Raw genomic sequence first — 22,682 nt, 5'->3', positions numbered from 1 at the left:
AGGCATCTCTATGCTTATCTTATAGACTATTCCAAATATTGGGTGAGACAGTAGAGACGTAGAGAGAAGTGATCTAGTGCAATGTTAAATGCTCTACATTCTGTCAGGTTCAGTTTTCTCATCGGTAAGATGGAGATAACAAAAGTGCTTACCTCATAGCATCCTTGTGAAGATGTGAATTGACACACATTAAATGCTTAATAAATGAGCTTGTTATTGGATAATGCACATAAAATATTTGGCAGAATACCATAGTAAAATAGAAGCTCAGAAACGGCAGTATCATTATTCTTTTTTATCTCTATGAAGAGAGAACTGTAATGTTTATCTCTGTAGTCCTACAGATAATATGCATGTTTAGTCTCCTTTAAAGCATCTCTTTAAAAATGATCTAAAATATCTTACACCAGGCCCATATTGTCTCTACCAAACTGAGCCTATGTAAAAGCCCCCAAAGTTTCTGAGCAAATGAAGCATAGGATGAGTTAAACTGATTCATTGAAAGCTAGAGAGAATACCAATCTGGAATCAAAGATGTGTGACAGAAAAATGTGGCCATCTCTACCAAAAAAATTCCCTGCTACTTCTTGAAAATCAGGGAGAAAAAAAAAAAACACCCAACACTTTCAAATATTTTTCTAGTCACCAAATGAAAGATTTATATAGTATTTTACTCAAAACAGCCATTTTCATCCTGCAGCCAGGATGCTTTAAAGAGGAGAAAGCCCAATTGTACACACTGCCATGAAAATGATTCCAGGTGCAACGAGCCCTCAAGATTTATATAACTCAGTTCTTAATTTATTTCCTTTAATCCTCACGATTTTTCCCGGCTTCTCAATTGCCAGCCACATGTTTCTCAATAAAGACTCTGGTGGCACCAAACTTCCAAGTTGGATGCTGTGTGTTTCCTGAGTGCCCAGCACAAAAAGCATTTAGTGTTTTTAATCATCATTTCTCTTGTGCTATTTCCATAGAGGAAAAAGTCTGGGTTTAATGCCAAATGTTGGTCTTCTGCCTGGAAACACTCAGCCTGCAGGTAGTTTGCTAAAAAGCCTGGTTTTCAACTCTGATGTTAACTTCACTCCTCTTGTTTCAGACCGCAGCAAAGAGCGACCCTGGAGCTGATTAGCAGCTATCTCATGGGTGTAAAGCACAAAGCATGGGGAGAAAGCAGCTAATCATAACTGAAATTCATTGCAATCTCAATATAGAAGTATGAGAATTTTAAATATGAGAATTTTACCCAATGGCCAATATCTTCCTGGTATCTCTACAATAAGGTAAAACAATATCAATCTGTAAATAACAAGAAGAAATCTATAAAAGAAGTTTCCGTGAACAATAGCTGAAACTCAGTTATTAAAAATGAATCTCTGGCAAATGTAAGTTTCTATATATCAAAAGTTCTATTTTTACACCTAACCACTAACCACTTGTACTTTTTTATATATAAAAACAATTTTAGCAGTCAATTTAAGTAGGGATGATACATAAACAGAAAATTTATATTACAATTGTTTTAAGCTATAACCATAAAAAATAAACTAAGTAAAACTTCAGCCATTTTGACACTGTTAACACTTTCCTCTAAGAAGAATGAGTAAGAATTCATTAGATTGGAAAGGTAATTTGTGAAAGATTTATATGAAGAAACAATGCTATAAATTTTCCAGTTTTAATATTAAAATCCCCCCTTCATAATAAACATTAATTTATAGCACCCACACTTAAAATAATGAAATCTATTCTATGCCATCAGTTGCCTCTCAAATTTTCAGAAGAAGTCACTTTGTTACCTTCTTTGTGATGGTTTAGAGTCTTTGGAAATATAAGCAGCTGTCATTTCTCATTGTGCAACCTGTGACGATAATTTATTCTTTTGGATGGAACATCCATCTGAGCAACTTTCCACACGCTGTAGATGTGGTGTCCTTGTCAGCATCAGACAGAACAAACATAGCTTATAAGCAGAGGTTAAATGAGAGATAAATCATTTCACGAGCACCGTACGTAAAACTCTATTTTTCATGTGTAAGAGTACCTTGGTGCTAGTCTTTATCTTTGCTACAGCTTATGTTCTTTTCTTTCTTTTTTTTTCTTTTCAATAAGATTCCCTGTATTTTGATGTCATATGTTTTGCCTTATTCAGCCATTTGGAGCACAGGTGTGCCGCTGTGTTTTTGATGGAGTGTTGCTATTCCAGATAGCTCCATCCAAAACACAATCCCACACGTGTAATCCAAACCCCTGAAGATGAGTCAGCCATTGTACCTTTACTGTGGAAATTAAGAGAACTCCTCACATAGCTCTCTCTACAGAATACAAAATTAGTAACATCCACAACAGTGAAGGAATAATCCTGAACTTTAAAAGACCTCGATCTTCCCCTATGGATTTTCAAGGGAGAACTTAAAAAAAAAAATTGCTGCATTGCATTCTACTGGAGTCGAAGCCAAAATTACATTACAAAAATCTTTCCATAGCTAATAAACACTTAATCCTGTATGCCTGCCTTATACTACCTCAAAAATGGGAAGAAACATTCTGGCTAAATGATGTTCTGAGTCAGAATGAGGAGCTTCAGAGAATTTCTTGCGATGAAAATATTCCCTAAGGTGCCGAGCAAGAGCCCATTGATCTGAGTAAATGCACAACCAAATTCTCATTTCTTTGAAAATGTGTCTGGATCTTATTACACAAGGGAATGACCACTTTCAGAAAGTTTGCAACAACAAAGAGAATAACCTTATTTTTAGGCTTAATCTGGGTATTATTTTCAAGACACTCTTTGGAGAGAGTCTTTAAAGTGCTCCATCAGAGGCTTGTCTCTGCCAGTGTTTATTTCTCATCCTGATGTAGTGAGTAGCTGTGTTTAGGTGTAGATTAGTGATTAGAAGAGGCGATTAGTCAAAAAGATGCTGAAAGAAAGGGAATAAATGGGAGGACAGGTGTCAGATCCTTTTTGCACACAGACTTTGTTGTAGAGCTTGCACAGCCAAGTCCATGGTGGCGAATTTGTCCCTCTGTGTGTGGTTGCCTCTCTTCAAACGCTCAGCTGCTCGGGCTCCCAAAGCACTGAGAGACTGTCTCCTCCACAGCAGAACATTTCGTTGATGAGTCTCTGGCTCTTTCACAAAAAAGCCTGAATATCATATGGTGATCTAAAATATCCTTCCTAAAGATACAAGGACTTTAGGAAGAGCATTCTACATCACTCCACTGCATAGGATCAGAGTGTTCTATCATCCAGTTTTCAGTCTGGATCCCTTACTAGACATACAGCCACGGAATAGTAGCAGTATAAAGCTTGGGGGAACTTAACATGCATGGAAACACTTAAAAAACTGAAAAATTCTCCCTAAAAGTACTGCTTTCTTTTTCTTCTGGGTGCATGGTCTGGGAATCGAACCCGGGTCTCCCACATGGAAGGAGGGCATTCTAACCACTGAACTACCCCTGTACCCAGTATTCCATTTTATTTTAAAGATGGAGAAACCAATGATCAGAAAAGTTGTGGCTTTATCTACTATACCTTAGGTTGAGAGATAACAGCATAATCAGTTTTAACACTTTTATGTAGTTTTAATTATAGATTGTACATAAAGTTTAAAATTAGATTATGAGCTTCTATTTTGAATGCATATTCTGAAGTAGGAATTCTGAAAATTTTAATATAAACATTGTATCCTACAGGCAATACATATGACTACTTCATTAACAAATATGCTGTCAACTACAGCTAGAGCACTTCTATATAGAAGATTACTTCTATCCTAATAGAAGTGAAAGTTAGCAGCCAAAATTTATATATTGGACTGATAGACACACTTCATCAAAGTATTTTCTTTGGGTAAACGTGAGAGTATGACATAAACTGCTGGATAATATTTTAATAATAGAAACTCCCAATTGAAGTGTCTATAGCCCAAAAAGCAGAAAAGCATAGGTAACCGCCCAGAGTTGGACCATCAGATTTCCATATCTGGCTCCAAGATCCCTAAACTGAGAAGCCAAGATCCCTAAAATGCCAGGTCCCATTTCCACGTGGCATTGCAGAGGAAGGCACAGGGAAAGGACTGACCTAATGCGGGATGCAGCAGTGGCAGAGAAGCCAGGTGGGGTGGACATCTCTACCCCTATCCTTCGGACTTGTCAGTGATGCTTTTGGGTTTGAAGCATGGTTGGGAGGCTGGGTAAAACAATTGTTCCACAGCCTCCACAACTGTCCTGGGACCTGGGATGCTCTATGTAAAAAACTGCTTGTGCCACAGGTTGCAGCCTGAAGGGACTGGCTAATCAATGGAACCTGGCAGGGTCAAGGTACCTGCTGGAACTTCAGCTGAGCTCGCCAGGCATCCTCTCATATCCCCTGAATGTCCCCCAGCCTTTCGTACAGATTGTGGAATTCCCTAACCCCAGCATGCTCCTGTTCTTCCACCAAAATCCTCTCATATAGGTCTTCCACTGAAACTCTCAGCTGCTCCTAATGTGTTAAAGAAGAATTGGGGACTTGACAAATGAAAAGAGATGCTGAGAAACTCAGAGAGAAGGAGGAAGAAAGATTAGCCAGTCCCTTCAAGCTGCTCCCTGTGGCACAAGCAGTTTTTACATAAAGCATCCCAGGTCCCAGGACAGTTGCGGAGGTTGTGTAACAATTGCTTCACCCAGACCTAAGAAACAAATGAAATGTCCTATTAAACTAAGATCTTTAGCTTCACTGCAGCTTTAAACAGGGACATCTGTGCTGAAGGAGGAAATAGGTAAGAATTAGAGTGATTTTCAAGTTACTGAACGAATGTGACTTGTGAGTCAATCCCCACATTTTAAACAGTGAGGCTGAAATACAGGGTACTTCAGCAGCTTTCCAAAGCTCTGAAGATGCCAGATGGCCACTATCTTGTATTTCAGTACCCGGCCCCTTTTTATTTATTTTCTTTTACAATGTGGTGATGCTGGGGATGCCTAATGCTGCTTATTTGAGCTCTGGAAAAAGTCAAACGTTATTGATGACAATTGTCAGCACACCAGCCACCCCCACCTTCCCAGTCAGACTAGGCCTCGTATTCGCCACACTAAAATCTGGCAAAACCATCTCAGGAATCTAGTGGCAGGGCAGCACCAGACTTTATTTTTTAACTCTCTTCCTGTTGGGAGAATCTTCATCCAGTCTTTTTCACTCCTATGATTTTTTTTTTTTCCATCTTAACTACAGAAGAAGAACGCTGAATACTTCGGTATCATACTGGGAAACGTAACACAAATACCCATTTTTATAACTTGAAGCTTGCTGTGATTTACTTTCTAAGCTAATAAGAGGGACTAAAACTGGTTAATATAGAACACAAACGTCACTAGAGAGCGAATCTCTCTCTCAGTGTGGTGCTTTGGATAAACAGACATTCACATACTGTTTATTATACTTCAAAAATTAAAAAAAAAGTTTGATGTGGGGAAGATTTTTCTAGCTGTATTTGGAGAGTGACCTGAGATGTGGGAAAGTTGTCTATTGCTTATGTTATTTTTTTCACCCACTTTTGAATTCTTTGAGGCTACATTTCCCCCGAGTTGAGCAGAGATTGCCACCCACCTTGGCTCTTCCTGCCTCTGCCCCACAGAACCTCTTTGTTGTTTTATCTAATCAGATTCAGAGGTCCTGCTATGGTTGGCTCGCTTGAATTTTTCAAGGAGGTTATATTTCTTATTTCCCAGGCTTCAGAAGAACTAAAAATAACTGGGTGAAAATCTGAAAGGCAAAGCTGCTGTATCTGCCAGCATTACAAGGAGATAGGATCAGGCCTAACCAAAAGAGAGCATATCTCTCTCCTTCTGTGATCATTAAAGCCAACTTGTATCTGATACCAGCTTGGCAGCTAGAGCCTCTGCTTTATTTTATGGCCATATTTAATAAACTAATTTTTTTCTTATATGTCTATTATTAAAAAAAAAAAAAAAAAAACACCCATCTTGGTGCATCCATGACCAAATTAAAATGAAAGCCCCCTTGGGTGCACGGGTGGTTCAGTGGTAGAATGCTCGCCTTCCATGCCGAGACACATGCTCGGTTCCTGGACCATGCACCAAAAAAAAAAAAAAAGAAAAGAAAAAGAAAGAGCCAGTGAGTCATCCCTGGACTTCATATTTGTGCATCTAATATTTTAAAATAAAAAACAAGTAAAATTTAAAACAGCACCACTAGAGCATGTTCTATCCAAATGGCCGCTTTCATCACTTTTGTACTTATAACCACTTTCTACACTGTAGTCTCATGCTAATTCTTTTACGATTCAATATAAACTTCCATGCAGCAGTCTGAATAGTGTGTGGCCCGAGACTCATTATCAAGAATTTGCTAATCAAGACAAGAAGTCCTCTTTCATGAGACATTGCTGGCAGAAACCTCCGTCTCTGTGTTTTGTAAAGATGGATTATTCCCATGAAACATGGGTGAGGGAACATCTGTCATACATGAAAGATAAAATATATCTGGCTGTGCTTTTTCATGTTTTATTTCTTAAGAGCCATAAAAAATTAAAAGACTGAATCAGGGGAAAAAGTTCAAAAACGAAGTTTGCACCATTAACTTTGCAAGGGCATTGGAAGAGATATAGGATTACAGTTCTGAACTTACAAATATGTGAAACTAGAGATTATGAAAATAAATATTTAGCCATATTCCTAGTTGTCTTTTCATAAAGGTTAACGGTTTCATACGAATAAAAAGCAAACAAACAGAGGTGAATTAAGAACTTTGCTCAAGCTTCTTTTTATTATAGTGTTCACAGTGATAATCTGTCCTTACAAAACTAGGCATTAGAAAAATAAAAAACTCTCCAGGATAATCTTCAGAAGTGCCATAGTTACTGAAAAGCACTCACATGTGATGTGGAAATTTTAGTAAGTCACTTGAAATGTAGCATATGAATATGTAACATATAAAGATAAATAGCTGAGTCAATCATCAGGTTTGCCAGACAAATTGCTTCATGGAACTGAACTAAGTCCCAAACGATAAATCAGAAAATAAAACCGACTTTTTAATTGGGGGATCAGGGAATAATGAGAAGAAGCTCAGCATTCAGGAATAGGAATTGTTTTATTTCCAAAGTGTCTTAAGCTTTAGGCTGATGGAAATGGGTCCGCTATGTGTTTCTATAACTTTTTTTTCCAATTTTAACCATTTTTAAATTCTATAAGGGCAAGGACCATCTCTATTTTATTCACAACTTTATTTCAGATCCTATCAGTAGGTGGCACATAAAAGGTGCTCACAAATCATTTGTTCAATGAATGAATGTATAAATATTCCTGAATAGACATGGTCACATTTCCAGTTGTATTTTAAGTGAAAAATATGAGAAACATGCAAAACTTCTCTGTTAGCATTGATAACATCTTATTTTCCTTCTCATTGTGAAATAGTTTTCCCAATTTAAAACTTTACAAATAATGAAAAACTGAAGCCCTCTGTTACTAAATAGTTATTCCAAGCAAAGTTTAGTTTAAGTGAGAGAAAGGATGAATGGATTAGTGAGGAACAAGAAATCTCCTTGAGGAACTTTCTGTGCCTGATGTGAAGTGGGTCCAAGAGGTTAAAAAAAAAAAAGCCCCAAGCATCTGACAAAACGCTATTTTATGAAAATGAAAATCATCAACATCTGCACTATTTTGCCTTATTCAATAGCCTTAGTGCTTATTTTCATTCCAAAGTTTGTTTTGCTGGAAAATGCTTTTAAAGCATAAAAGTTTGTTCCAACCATGGTATTTGTTTGGGGGCAAAAGGCAGAGTCACTTCTGCAAATTATTTCCACAGTTCCATTCTTGCTCACAGTTAGTTGGGAATATTTTGAAAACTTTTGTGCAGTTCAAGTCATTTTAATATGGCAACTTGCACATGCAAATTTTCTTGGAAAATTGAACGTGAGCATTCTACCACTGAACCACCCATGCACCCAAGGGAAGTTTCATTTTAATATGGTCATGGATGCACCAAGGTGGGCGTTTTTTTTTATAATAGACATATAAGAAAAACATTAGTTTATTAAACATGGCCATAAAATAAAACAGAGGAGCTAGCTACCAAGCTGGTGTCAGATACAAGTTGGCTTTAATGATCACAGGAGAGAGATATGCTGTCTTTTGGTTAGGTCTAATCCTATCTCCTTGTACTGCTGGCAGGTATGTTCTCTTAACAAAGAGGTATACATCTGAAATCATTCCACATATTTAAAAGCTCTCTCTTTTGCGCATGTGTGCATATGTCTTCTGTAATACATATGTACACATATACAGAGGAGGTCAATTTTGAATGGAAAAGACAAAAAGGACAAAGTGGAAGGCCATTTCAGAAAGTGTATACCCATTCTAAAGATCTAAGAAAACAGATCAAGCCCCATTTCCTTAATCATTTGCCAAGTGCCTACTAGTGTCAAGTATGTTACCAATACCATCCTTTACATAACAATCCTGAAAGACACATATTATTGTTCTTGTCATGTTTCTGATAAATAAATTAATGGTCAAGAAGGCGAAGTAGGTGCTGGGACTGGAGAGAGGCTGGACCAGCCCTGGGTAGGCAGCTCTCGGCTCTGGGTACAGGGTGGCTGCACAGCGTCCCAGCCTGGGCTCTGCCCATGCCGGGCTGCCCCGCGTCTCCTCTGCCCTCTCTAGACCAGGAGAGATCTCTGTAAGACGGAGAAGGGAAGACAGTTGGGTGGAGGTGAAGGTGCACTCACTCACACCAGGCAACTCCAGGATGTCAGGTCCAGAACCCATGTTATACCACAACATTTACTTACACTTTGGTAGAAGATCTCACCTGAGATGTCTCTGAAGCCTTTACAGCATCCTTCCTGTGGCCTGCTCCACAATTTCACCTAACATTCACAAAAAGAAGTAGACGGAAGAGCCAAATGAGTGTAATCATGGATGCCGTGGATGCCAACATGGAAAAACTTTGATGTGCCCATGTCCTTGTTCTACAGTGCATCCCCTTCTTTTGCACTTGCAGAGAAAAAAAATGGTTCTAAAAGGAAATATTTTGTGAAATAAGCTGCCTCTTTAAAATTCTTTAATGCTCAATATGCATTAAAATGGACATCTATTAGGAAAAACACAGCATTCTCCGGTTTTGAAGAAACAAGTGCCTGTTTAAAACTGATCCTAAATAAAAATAGGCCTGAATGGACACTTTTCTGAATGTTTGTTGGTGGTAGAAGAATGAAAAAAATGTCAGTTTGTTCAGTTATTTGCTACTTGTTTTATATTAACCTTTGTGTTTTGGGGGGGACTGAATTGATAATCACACAGTGAACCATAGGAAATGCTACTCTCACAGATATGTCACAAATAGCTACGACTTGGTGAGTGATAGCCTGACTCTGGAGCACAGCTCAGATGGGGCTACCAGCTACAAGTACTTGAGTAACCGCAAGAAGTGTCAAGGGTTTTTTTTTCTGTCAAATTTACTGCAGGTTAATTAGGACATCCTTCGCAGAGAGACCTACATGGACACTTAAACTTGTAGAGCTGCATTGGCCTGACAATAATTGAATGTTGTCTGTTTTCACTGTCACTGAGTCAAACCTAGAAGAAAAATCTTTAAATATTTACACCCAAAAAATAAATATAAAAGGTTAAGAAGGGGTGCAAGTGTGGTTCAGTGGTAGAATGTTTGCCTTCTGTGCAGAAGACCCAGTTCGATTCCCAGACTAAGCACCCAATAAATAAATAAATAAATAAATAAATAAATAAATAAAATAAGAAATATTTTGAGGGGCAAAAATAAAAATAAAAAGTAACTTAAAGTCCAAGCCATGCAGCTGTAAATAGCATAAATAAACCTTTACCTTGTTCTGGTAACCAAAGTCATTGTTCTTTTGACCAAAGTCCAGTGCTTTTTCAAGCTGTGTTCCATGTATAGCAAGGCATTCTGGACTGGACACTGATAGTTTAGACTTCCCAGCACACACCCTTATGTATGTATACACTGCTGGCTTATAGTTGGAATTTGATTCCAATATATATGACAATTTTTCTGACAAGCCTGTTGATTGAACTCAGCTATTCATATTTCTACACACACACACACACACACAGAGAGACGTATGTACCACATTGAACTCAGCTATTCATATTTCTACACACACACACACACAGAGAGACGTATGTAACACATTTAAGATGAAATTAAAATTTCCATGCTTCTTGTAAACACACAAGGCCAATAACAAGCACACCTTTACATACGTATACCTTCCAGTCTATCTGACTTTGTTTTATATCAAGGTGAGGGATAGTCAAAAAAGGTAAGGATGGAAGGGATGGTGATTCAGTTTCCTAGCTGCCAAAGCAAATACCATGCAATGCATTGGCTTAAACAATGGGAACTGATTGGCTCACAGTTTTGAGGCTAGGAGAAGTCCAAAATCAAAGTATCATCAAGGTGATGCTTTCTCCCAGAAGACTGGCATTCTGGGTCTGACTGCTGGTGATCCTTGGTCCTTGACTTTTCTGTGACATGGCAATGCACATGGCAGTGTCTCCAGGTTTCTCTGGGTTCCATTGACTTCTGGCTTCTCCCCGTGGCTTTTTCTTCTGTCTGACTTTCACTCTGCTTATGAAGGACATCTGTAATCTAGTTTAAAGCCCAACCAGATTCATTTGGTCCACACCTTAAACTGAAGTAACCCCTTGAAGAATTCTTGTTTATACGAGTCCGTATCCACAAGAACAGTTTAAGTTTAAGAACATGTTTTTCTGGGGTACATTATTCCAAACCACCACAGATGGTATAATATTATTTCTGTGCTAACCAGTAGACTAGATTTAGTGAAAGTGTTGATGGCCAAAAGCAGAAGGAAATGTTCACATATAATTTGGGTTTTGTAGAGGAGTATGCCACTGCATGAGAAAGATGGCCCTTATGCCAACCTCTGTTGGGCACCCAGCACAGTACTGGCACTCCAAGACAGAGAGCTTTGAGAGTGCCCTCAGCACCCTTGGCATGGGCATTGGTGTTTACATGATGGGATTGTAGCCACTCCCCTTGGTTTTGCAAGCTGCTATAAGAGACAAATGGGAACAAGAGCAGCAAAGGAGGAAGAAGGCAAAGGATGTGTAGTGACAGCAATTGATAGACCCGGTAGTGAACACAGATAAGGCACTGGGAGATGTTTGGGAGGGAGACTGTAAATCTACTGTTATAGATCCACATATAAATAGATAGGTTGTATATTACACCTGGAAACTTATGATTCCAAGGAAGTGCCTCAAAGGCCATCTCGGTTATTGAGGGGCCCCACTGGTGGGATTCCAGACCCCCTTGCCTGTTTTCAAATGTTTTTTTAAGTACCTTTGCACAACTGTGATGGTAAATCTCACGTGTGAACTCGGGTAGGTTATAAGCACAGTCCTATTGTTACTGTGAGAGCATTTCATAGATGGATTAGCATCTGTCGTTAGTGATTGCATCTATGGTTGATTTATATCTACAATCAACAAAGGAAATTGCCCTCAGCAATGAACAGAGTCTCCTTATCCAATCAGATGTCTTAAAGCCAGAACTGAGGATTTCAGAAGTAAGAAAAATTCCTGACTCTACTTCAGCCAGCTAGCTTTTCCTTAGAAATTAATTTTCACCTTTATCAGAGTCTCCAACTTGAGGCCTCCCCTACAGAATTTGGACCTGCCAATCCCCACAGTTATGTGAGCTAATCCCTATAATAAACAATCCCTTCATATTTACATATATAAATATAAATTTATCTGGAGAACCCAAGCTAATTGACGTTATGCAACAAAATAACCAGTAATGAATGGAAGAAATTTTCAAGTAGCTTTCAGAGTGGTTGATGTTGATATTATTGAGGTTTGTATCGTTAGCCAGCTATCTAACTCTCTATCTCTCTATCTGTCTACCTATCTATAATTCTTAAAGGTGATTTCATCTACTCTGACCACCTAAAAAGCCATCCATATCTCTCTAGCACCCATGTATATGCTCAAATTCAGTTCTGCATTCATACCTGCTTACTGGACATCACCAATGCACCTTGAATTCAATAATTCAGTATACCCAAAACATCCCCATCATTCAGCCATCCATTCAAACATGCTAGAAACCTCAAAACCATTATAAGCTTTTCCTTCTACCTCATCCCACTGTCACCAAGGCCAATACATTTTGCTTCTGAACAGTCTTTCAAATCCTCACTTTTTCTCCCTCACTGCTCCTATCTGTTAAATTCCTCACTATCTCTTGTCTATCACAGTAGTTTCTTTCCTGAATTCCTTGTCTTCATTCTCTCTCCTTCATATCAATCTCAACACAGGCAACAGAATCATCTTTTTAAAATGCAAGTATGATTATATCATTCCCCTATTTTAAAGTCTTCAATTTGGAAAAATATTTAGCATGGCATATGAGACCCTACCCACTCTCCCCTAACTTTTCCAACCCAAACATGAACACTGTTGAACTAGACAAGGTCCTTGGTTGCAAGCAGTTTGACTGAAAAGAGCAGGAAAGGAATGTATGACAGTACATATTGAGTAGTTCATGGAAACCTTGGAAAGAATGGAGAACCAGACTCACAAAAGGCAGAAAGAAAGAGAGGCTAGGCAGAAAAGCCATAGCCAAAAGTAGACTACAGAGCCAAACCAGTTGCAACCACCACACTGTCACTATGGAACCATGCTGCTGCAATTTGTACCACCACTGCTGCTCTCTCTGGACACTGTTTCTGGATGCTAGCAGTGGCACTGGTCTCACAGCCACTTCTGCCCCTGGGAAACTAAAACCTCCACGCAACATTTAATACCAGAAGCATTCTCCACTCACTGTGCTTTCCTCACTCTGCCTGACTGGCCAAGTCTAAGTTAAATGTCCATTGCTTGTCAAGAAAGGGGGAGTCTGAAGGGGTTACAAAAGCAAGAGGCAGGCTCTTCAGCTATATAGGCCAAAAAAAAAAGGGAATCAGATATTGGACAGCAAAAGATAGACAGCGGTGCATTCTATGCTTCAGGTATTGGGGCTATGCAACATTCTCCATAAACAGCATGCTCCTTTTGCCTCTTTAAACATGTAGTTCTTAAAATCTGAAAGTTTGTTCCTGGCTTTCTAACAGGGGAGTACTGATCTATCCTTCCTAGAATGTAACCTCCTCTGTGAAGCACTGGCTGATGTCTCCAGGCAGAGGCGGTGCTTCTTTCATTTTTGGTCATAGCACTTTATTGTAGTACTTCTCCCAGCAAGCTGTAGTAATTATGTAATTTTACAAATCTCTTTCCCATCTCACAGCAAGTTCTTTTTGGCAGGGACTGTGTCTTTTATCTTTGTGCCTTCAGAGCCAGAAAAGTTTACTGAATATTTTTGTGGCTCCCCCTGGGAGAATGTGTTAGAGTCTATGGGCGACTCCTAAAAGATTCTGGCTTCTAATACCTACTGCAGATGACCTGTCTTTCTCTTACCCTATGACAGAAACTGAAGGTTCCCAGAACTTCACAAGAAAATAACAAGCTACAAGGCAGTTCCTGGTATGAACATGGGTCACCAGCCTCTTAATCGACACATCTCTACTCTATTCTAACACCGATTCAGGTGTGGTCTTTGGCACCCTGCTAAAGTTACATATATGTAAAAGTTTATGTGCAGTTGTTTTATTGCCTAAATTAGCTACAAGCTGAGTAGGGTAGCAACCTTGTGAAAAGATTTCCATGATTTCATAGATGAAGATTAAAGCAATTTCAAAAGTACTTGAAGGCCATTGGACAATATTCACTTACACACTAAAATTATACTGTACTTCTTGTGCTATAGATACAGTAAAGAGGCCATTGTCTCTGCATAGACTTCACAGACTAAAGGAGATAAAATTCTTTAAGCACTTTAAAAAATATTGCACAATGTGTCAGTATAACAACATAAAAATTTCATTATTTTCAGCATATGTTCTAGCTATTACTGTTCTAGAGATAATAAATTACAGGCTAAGTATTATTTTTTATCAATAATATATGTATTTCTGCTACTAATATTAACTGAAAGGTAACAGAAAGCATGTGTAAATAATGCTCATTTGTTTTAGGGGTGAGAATTTTTTACTTGGGTATTAACTTAGATGCTAACATAAAAACAATATGATTACTCAACAGACACAATTATCAAATGTCAACTACATACCTGTTGGAGGCACAGAATACTATTGTTTCTCAGCCATCTGAGAGGTGATGGTAAAAAAAAAAAAAACAACAGTAATTATTCCATTCATATGTACCAAAGTTGCTAAAAGAAAATTAAATTGAAATAGCTAACTTTGGAAAGAGAAATGATGCCATAGCCGAAAGAGTGAAAATGTGGCAGGAATAAATATGCATAAATTCCAGGGGAAATGTAAATATTCTATTATTGTAAGAATCAGTGATGTGTTATTTTAATACACACTTGAAAATACTTTTAATCACACAAGTTAACGGCTTTTATCAGTGTGCCCAAGAAACTTTAGCACTCTAGGAATCCTCAGAAATTTATTTTGATAAAATTTGTTTAACCTGTTTTTGAGAACCCTACAATTCCACAGTCTTGCCTGGACTCTGTCGTAATATGCTTCACCAATGCGGGTGTCAACGGTATTTTTCTAAAATTATTAAGGTATCTTATTTGTGAAAGTACATTAATTAAAAATCTAACCCCCTTTTTTACTTTTACACTATCTTCACCCTTATATTTGGTCTGGTACAACCAAAAAAGCAGATAAAACATGAGTTTCAAGACTTAGGAAGAAATATTTTGTTTCACTATGACCTAGATAAAGAAACAACACAAGGGGGAAATTTTGTTACAAGTCTCATAACCTTCACTTCTACTATTGCTGCTTTAACATTTACTTATTATTATAGCATTCTTATTTTAGACCCCCTCACAATGTGAAATCTGTATTAGAAACACACAATAACTTACTTTACTTTCACTTAAACATAGTATTCTCAAAACTTTGCTTATTCAGTGTTCTGTGGATTTCTTTTAAAAGATGAAACTCTTACCTTAGTAACTATCCATGGAATAGGCATAAGCATCTGAGATACAACCAGGTTGATTTACTGCTTTTTTTTTCTGATTATCTGACTGTAGTTAAAGGGGGAAATGTTATGTTGTATACAATAATTAAATTTAAAAAGTTTTTAAATTCGTGGAACAGTGATCCCTAAGTTAAACCATGGACTGTAGTTAATAATACAACTATTATCATGTGCTGTCGTCAGTTGTAAAAAATATACCACATCAATGCCAGGTGTTGATAATAGGGTGGTACAGGGTGGGGGTGGGTGGGGGGATCCTCTATTTTTATGCATGATTATTCTGCAAACACACAACTTCTCTAATAAAAAAATTTTTAAACTTAAAAAATTTTAGGAAACTATCTTAAAGTAGAAATAAAGCATAGAGAATGTTACCTCCAGTAATTTACATCTTCAAAAAAAAAAAAACTCAAGAAAATTTGACAATTTATAAGCAAGGGAGGTGTGTACTTGGGTGTTTCATATATTAGTCTTCGTACTTTCCCTTTTTTTTCCAAACTTCAAAAAAACCACATGTTCAATGCAGATAATCATAAAAAGATAATAAAGTATAAAGAAAATAACAAATCAAATATGGTCCCACCGCCAATACACGATGAAAATAATGATGTATGCCCCCAAGCAGATTTTCTATGAGATTATGCATATATATTTAACAAAATTATAATTACAATTCTAAATTTCATATTTGAATTCTAAGATTTCAAACTATAAAGACTGGGAACTTTTCAAAATTAAGCAAAAACAAAACAAAACAAACAAAAACAAAACCCTTAAGCTCTTGAAGAACTAAAAATATAAGACAAACTCACATTAGCAGCTCACAATAGCAGTATATCTGGTTGTGGTATCCAGATATTAAAAGGCTGTCGATCTGAGCCAAAAGCATACAGTTCTCGTCTGTTGAGATGCTACTTTTCTCACTAACTTCTTCCTAATTGGATTTCATCCCGTTTCCTGCTAGCCACTGCCAATACTGCCATGTGATTCACAGGCTGAGGCTCTTTGCAGAGAGGGCTGAACTTCTCAGACAGTCCACCTTCATCCTCCCTGATGGTAGGACATCTCTGGCGCTTGACTGCCATATTCCCTAGGTCAAAACAAACCCACTAGATGTTTTGGTTCAAAACTAAATATATTTGTCACAGTGAACATTTCCAAGCTCTGGCAAGGGTCCACCTCCACAGTTAAACCACAGCTGCAGCTCCATAGGAGGCCTTTCCTTCCGACCTTGCACACGGTCTCTTGGATCTACACAAAAAGATGTGTATTAAAATCCCAGGGTTGGAGGTGCAAAGGTAGTTCAGTGGTAGAATTCTTACCGACCATGCCGGATTCAATTCCCCAACCATCTGCTTCCCAAACAAACAAAAACCAAGTAAACAAAAATTCAACAAACGGTGCTGCAATAAGGGAATGCTCACATGGAAAGAGAATGAAATGTGACCCCTGCCATACAGCATACGAAAAAAAAAAAAAATTCCAGGGATAAAGTTAGGAAAATAGGGCATTATTCTTTAGATCTTGCAGTATCATTTGTTACCTATTTTTCTTTCTTTCTTTTTTAGGTATACAGTCCAGGAATCGAACCCAGGTCTCCCACATGTAAGGTGAGCATTCTACCACTGAACCACCTGTTCACCCTTCCTTGTTATCTATTTTTAAATAACAAAATTAAATTTAAACTCAAATGAAATTATCCTTTTAAAGTACTAAAAACTTAGAAAAAAAGCTCAAAACATGGAGGTCATAATCCCATGGGCTTTATTCTCTCTTTTTTTTTTTTTTTTTAAGAAAAACAAAACATTAACACCTCTTTTCCTAGGGTATCAAAGAGAGGGGGGTGTAAATCCTGCATCTTTACCTATGTATTCCAAAACAGCTTTTCGAGTCAGTCAATAGCCTATATGTGTTCATTGTTATAAGAGGAAGGCAATAAAACTGCTGAAGAAAGTTAAACTAAGTTAACAAAGAAATGTAGTAGGGGAACAATGGTGGCTCAGCAGCACAGTTCTTGCCTGCCATACTGGAGACCCGGGTTTGATTCCCAGTGCCTGCCCATGAAAAAAAGGAAATGTAGTAAAAGTAGCAGGAATACACAAAGAGGTCACACAATAATAAAAAGATAAATGGCCAGATTAAAAAATGGCACCAAGGGGTACACAGGAGGTTCAGTGGTAGAATGCATACCTTCCATGCGGACGACCTGGGTTCCATTCTCGGGTCATACACCTAAAAAAAAAAAAAAAAAAGGAAAAAGGGCCAAAGACCTGAATAGTGTTTCTCAAAACAGGATACACAAACAGCCAATAATCAGATGAAAAGATACTTGGCATCTTTAGCCATCGGGAAATGCAAATCAAAATCACAATGAGAGCCAGCCCTCCTCTACCTCTTTGTCCGCCGGCAGCACTCCTGCCACCAACCAGCCCTCCTCTTCCCCCTTCTGCTCCGGCGGCGCTGCATCCGCCATCTTATCCTTCCCTTTCTCCTCCTGCTCCGGCGGCTCTCCAACCACCACCGTGCCCTTTTCCGCCTTCACCGACTCCTCCGCCACCGGCCTCAACAGCCTTGCCACCCTCACCTTTCCTCCTCCAGAACAGCTACTGGGGGAGTGGAGACAATACAGAGCAGCTCCCGGAGCCACGACGGAGATCAAAGGGACGGCGTACCCCATCGTGGAATGGCTGACTGTCTGGGAGAAACAGCTCCGGTGAGATCGCTGAGGGGCGCAGGCTTTCCCGGGCGGGACGGCAAGCGGCCGGAGTCCCTCCCTTCCTCCTTCCCAGGCCAGCTGGCAGAATTGGGCAGGCGGTCCCATTGGGCCGTGGCGGCTGGCACCCCCACTACGCAAGGCCCCCGGACCAACTGAGAGAGTTGGGTCGGAAATCCCCAGACCGCGGAGAACGGTGACGGGGGGTGCCTTCCAAACACGTGACTCCCCAGTGCGACTGGGAACGGTGCACTCTCTCGGGCTGCAGCGGCCGGCGACCCTCCCCGCGTTCGGACCCCCGGTCCAGCTGGCACACTTCCAAGCCGCTTCGGCTGGTGAACCTCTCCCACGGCGAGAGTTTTCCAAAGTTAAAGGACCCACACCACCTTTTACTGGTGGAACCCGCAGACAAACGTGTGCTACGAGCGCCACCTACTGGGCAGGATAAGAAAAACAGAACCCAGAGATTTCACAGAAAAATCTTTCAACCTGTTGGGTCCAACACCAAGGGAAATCTGACTAAATGCCCAGACGCCAGCAGAAGATAACGGATCACGCTCATAAAATGGAAAATATGGCCCAGTCAAAGGAACAAACCAATAGCTAAAATGAGATACAGGAGCTGAAACAACTAATGCTGAATATATGAACAGAAATGGAAAACCTCTTCAAAAACGAAATTGATAAATTGAGGGAGGACATGAAGAAGACATGGGCTGAACAAAAAGAAGAAATAGAAAAACTGAAAAAACAAATCACAGAGCTTATGGAAGTGAAGGATAAAGTAGAAAAGATGGAAAAAATAATGGATACCTACAATGATAGATTTAAAGAGACAGAAGGTAGAATTAGTGATTTGGAGGATGGAATATCTGAATTCCAAAAACAAACAGAAACTAATGGGGAAAGAACGGAAAAATTTGAACAGGGTATCAGGGAACTCAAGGACAATATGAACCGCAAAAATATACGTGTTGTGGGTGTCCCAAAAGGAGAAGAGAAGGGAAAAGGAGGAGAAAAACTAATGGAAGAAATTATCACTGAAAACTTCCCAACTCTTATGAAAGACCTAAAATTACAGATCCAAGAAGTGCAGAGCACCCCAAAGAGATTAGACCCAAATAGGCGTTCTCCAAGACACTTACTAGTTAGAATGTCAGAGGTCAAAGAGGAAGAGAGGATCTTGAAAGCAGCAAGAGAAAAACAATCCATCACATACAAGGGAAACCCAATAAGACTATGTGTAGATTTCTCAGCAGAAACCATGGAGGCTAGAAGACAGTGGGATGATATATTTAATTTACTAAAAGAGAAAAACTGCCAACCAAGACTCCTATATCCAGCAAAATCGTCCTTCAAAAATGAGGGAGAAATTAAAACATTCTCAGACAAAAAGTCACTGAGAGAATTTGTGACCAAGAGACCAGCTCTGCAAGAAATACTAAAGGGAGCACTAGAGTCAGATACAAAAAGGGAGGTACAGAAGAGGGAGGTATGGAGAAGAGTGTAGAAAGAAGGAAAGTCAGATATGATATATATAATACAAAAGGCAAAATGGCAGAGGAAAATATTATCCAAACAGTAATAACACTAAATGTTAATGGACTGAATTCCCCAATCAAAAGACATAGATTGGCAGAATGGATTAAAAAACAGGATCCTTCTATATGCTGTCTACGGGAAACACATCTTAGACCCAAAGATAAACATAGGTTAAAAGTGAAAGGTTGGGAAAAGATATTTCATGCAAATAACAACCAGAAAAGAGCAGGAGTGGCTATACTAATATCCAACAAATTAGACTTCAAATGTAAAACATTTAAAAGAGACAAAGAAGGACACTATCTACTAATAAAAGGAACAATTCAACAAGAAGACATAACAATCATAAATATTTACGCACCAAACCAGAATGCCCAAAATACGTGAGGAATACACTGCAAACACTGAAAAGGGAAATAGACACATATACCATAATAGTTGGAGACTTCAATTCCCCACTCTCATCAATGGACAGAACATCTAGACAGAGGATCAATAAAGAAATAGAGAATCTGAATATTACTATAAATGAGCTAGACTTAACAGACATTTATAGGACATTACATCCCACAACAGTAGGATACACCTTTTGCTCAAGTGCTCATGGATCATTCTCAAAGATAGACCACATGCTGGGTCACAAAGCACGTCTTAACAAATTTTAAAAGATTGAAATCATACACAACACTTTCTCAGATCATAAAGGAATGAAGTTGGAAATCAATAATAGGCGGAGTGCCAGAAAATTTACAAATACGTGGAGGCTCAACAACACACTCTTAAACAACAAGTGGGTCAAAGAAGAAATTGCAAGAGAAAGCAGTAAATACCTCGAGGCGAATGAAAATGAAAACACAACATATCAAAACTTATGGGACGCAGCAAAGGCAGTGCTAAGAGGGAAATTTATTGCCCTAAATGCCTATATCAGAAAAGAAGAAAAGGCAAAAATGCAGGAATTAACTGTCCACTTGGAAGAACTGGAGAAAGAACAGCAAAATAATCCCAAAGCAAGCAAAAGGAAAGAAATAACAAAGATTAGAGCAGAAATAAATGAAATTGAAAACATGAAAACAATAGAGAAAATCAATAAGACCAGAAGTTGGTTCTATGAGAAAATCAATAAGATTGATGGGCCCTTAGCAAGATTGACAAAAAGAAGAAGAGAGAGGATGCAAATAAATAAGATCAGAAATGGAAGAGGAGACATAACTACTGACCTCACAGAAATAAAGGAGGTAATAACAGGATACTATGAACAACTTTATGCTAATAAATACAACAATTTAGATGAAATGGACGGGTTCCTGGAAAGACATGAACAACCAACTTTGACTCAAGAAGAAATAGATGACCTCAACAAACCAATCACAAGTAAAGAAATTGAATTAGTCATTCAAAAGCTTCCTAAAAAGAAAAGTCCAGGACCAGACGGCTTCACATGTGAATTCTACCAAACATTCCAGAAAGAATTAGTACCAACTCTCCTCAAACTCTTCAAAAAAATTGAAGTGGAGGGAAAACTACCTAATTCATTCTATGAAGCCAACATCACCCTCATACCAAAAGCAGGCAAAGATATTATAAAAAAAGAAAACTGTAGACCAATCTCTCTAATGAATATAGATGCAAAAATCCTCAATAAAATTCTAGCAAATCATATCCAACAACACATTAAAAGAATTATACATCATGACCAAGTAGGATTCATCCCAGGTATGCAAGGATGGTTCAACATAAGAAAATCAATTAATGTAATATACCATATCAACAAATCAAAGCAGAAAAATCACATGATCATCTCAATTGATACAGAGAAGGCATTTGACAAGATTCAACATCCTTTCCTGTTGAAAACACTTCAAAGGATAGGAATACAAGGGAACTTCCTTAAAATGATAGAGGGAATATATGAAAAACCCACAGCTAATATCATCCTCAATGGGGAAAAATTGAAAACATTCCCCCTAAGATCAGGAACAAGACAAGGATGTCCACTATCACCACTATTATTCAACATTGTGTTGGAGGTTCTAGCCAGAGCAATTAGACAAGAAATAGAAATACAAGGCATCAAAATTGTAAAGGAAGAAGTAAAACTATCACTGTTTGCAGACGATATGATAGTATACGTCGAAAACCCGGAAAAATCCACAACAAAACTACTAGAGCTAATAAATGAGTACAGCAAAGTAGCAGGTTACAAGATCAACATTCAAAAATCTGTAGCATTTCTATACACTAGTAATGAACAAGCTGAGGGGGAAATCAAGAAACGAATCCCATTTACAATTGCATCTAAAAGAATAAAATACCTAGGAATAAATTTAACTCAAGAGACAAAAAACCTATATAAAGAAAACTACAAAAAACTGTTAAAAGAAATCACAGAAGACCTAAATAGATGGAAGGGCATACCGTGTTCATGGATTGGAAGACTAAATATAGTTAAGATGTCAATCCTACCTAAATTGATTTACAGATTCAATACAATACCAATCAAAATCCCAACAACTTATTTTTCAGAAATAGAAAAACCAATAAGCAAATTTATCTGGAAGGGCAGGGTGCCCCGAATTGCTAAAAGTATCTTGAGGAAAAAAAACGAAGCTGGAGGTCTCGCGCTGCTGGACTTTAAGGCATATTATGAAGCCACAGTGGTCAAAACAGCATGGTATTGGCATAAAGATAGATATATCGACCAATGGAATCGAATAGAGTGCTCAGATATAGACCCTCTCATCTATGGACATTTGATCTTTGATAAGGCAGTCAAGCCAACTCACCTGGGACAGAACAGTCTCTTCAATAAATGGTGCCTAGAGAACTGGATATCCATATGCAAAAGAATGAAAGAAGACCCGTATCTCACACCCTATACAAAAGTTAACTCAAAATGGATCAAAGATCTAAACATTAGGTCTAAGACCATAAAGCAGTTAGAGGAAAATGTAGGGAGATATCTTATGAAACTTACACTTGGAGGCGGTTTTATGGACCTTAAACCTAAAGCAAGAGCACTGAAGAAGGAAATAAATAAATGGGAGCTCCTCAAAATTAAACACTTTTGTGCATCAAAGAACTCCATCAAGAAAGTAGAAAGACAGCCTACACAATGGGAGATAATATTTGGAAATGACATATCAGATAAAGGTCTATTATCCAGAATTTATAAAGAGATTGTTCAACTCAACAACAAAAAGACAGCCAACCCAATTACAAAATGGGAAAAAGACTTGAACAGACACCTACCAGAAGAGGAAATACAAATGGCCAAAAGGCACATGAAGAGATGCTCAATGTCCCTGGCCATTAGAGAAATGCAAATCAAAACCACAATGAGATATCA

The 22,682-nt window shown here is 38.4% G+C and overlaps 1 long non-coding RNA gene across 2 annotated transcripts in view; it reads right to left on the bottom strand.

The window, feature by feature from the left end:
• The window catches only part of LOC143684926 (uncharacterized), a 41,600-nt gene that overhangs the window by 881 nt on the left and 18,037 nt on the right, over nt 1-22,682 (bottom strand). The window contains exons 2-4 of one of the 2 annotated variants that reach the window (XR_013176273.1): nt 14,183-14,219; nt 8,819-8,876; nt 1,800-1,934 (exon numbers count right to left, since the gene is read on the bottom strand). This is a non-coding gene — a long non-coding RNA (uncharacterized LOC143684926). The remainder of the gene's footprint in view (nt 1-1,799; nt 1,935-8,818; nt 8,877-14,182; nt 14,220-22,682) is intronic. The other variant, XR_013176274.1, reaches the window with a different exon arrangement.

This window comes from Tamandua tetradactyla, chromosome 5 (genome assembly GCF_023851605.1).
Source record: "Tamandua tetradactyla isolate mTamTet1 chromosome 5, mTamTet1.pri, whole genome shotgun sequence".
Taxonomy (NCBI): Eukaryota; Metazoa; Chordata; class Mammalia; order Pilosa; family Myrmecophagidae; genus Tamandua; species Tamandua tetradactyla.
Note: the sequence above shows the minus strand (reverse complement) of the source record. Positions and strands in the feature narration are given on the sequence as shown.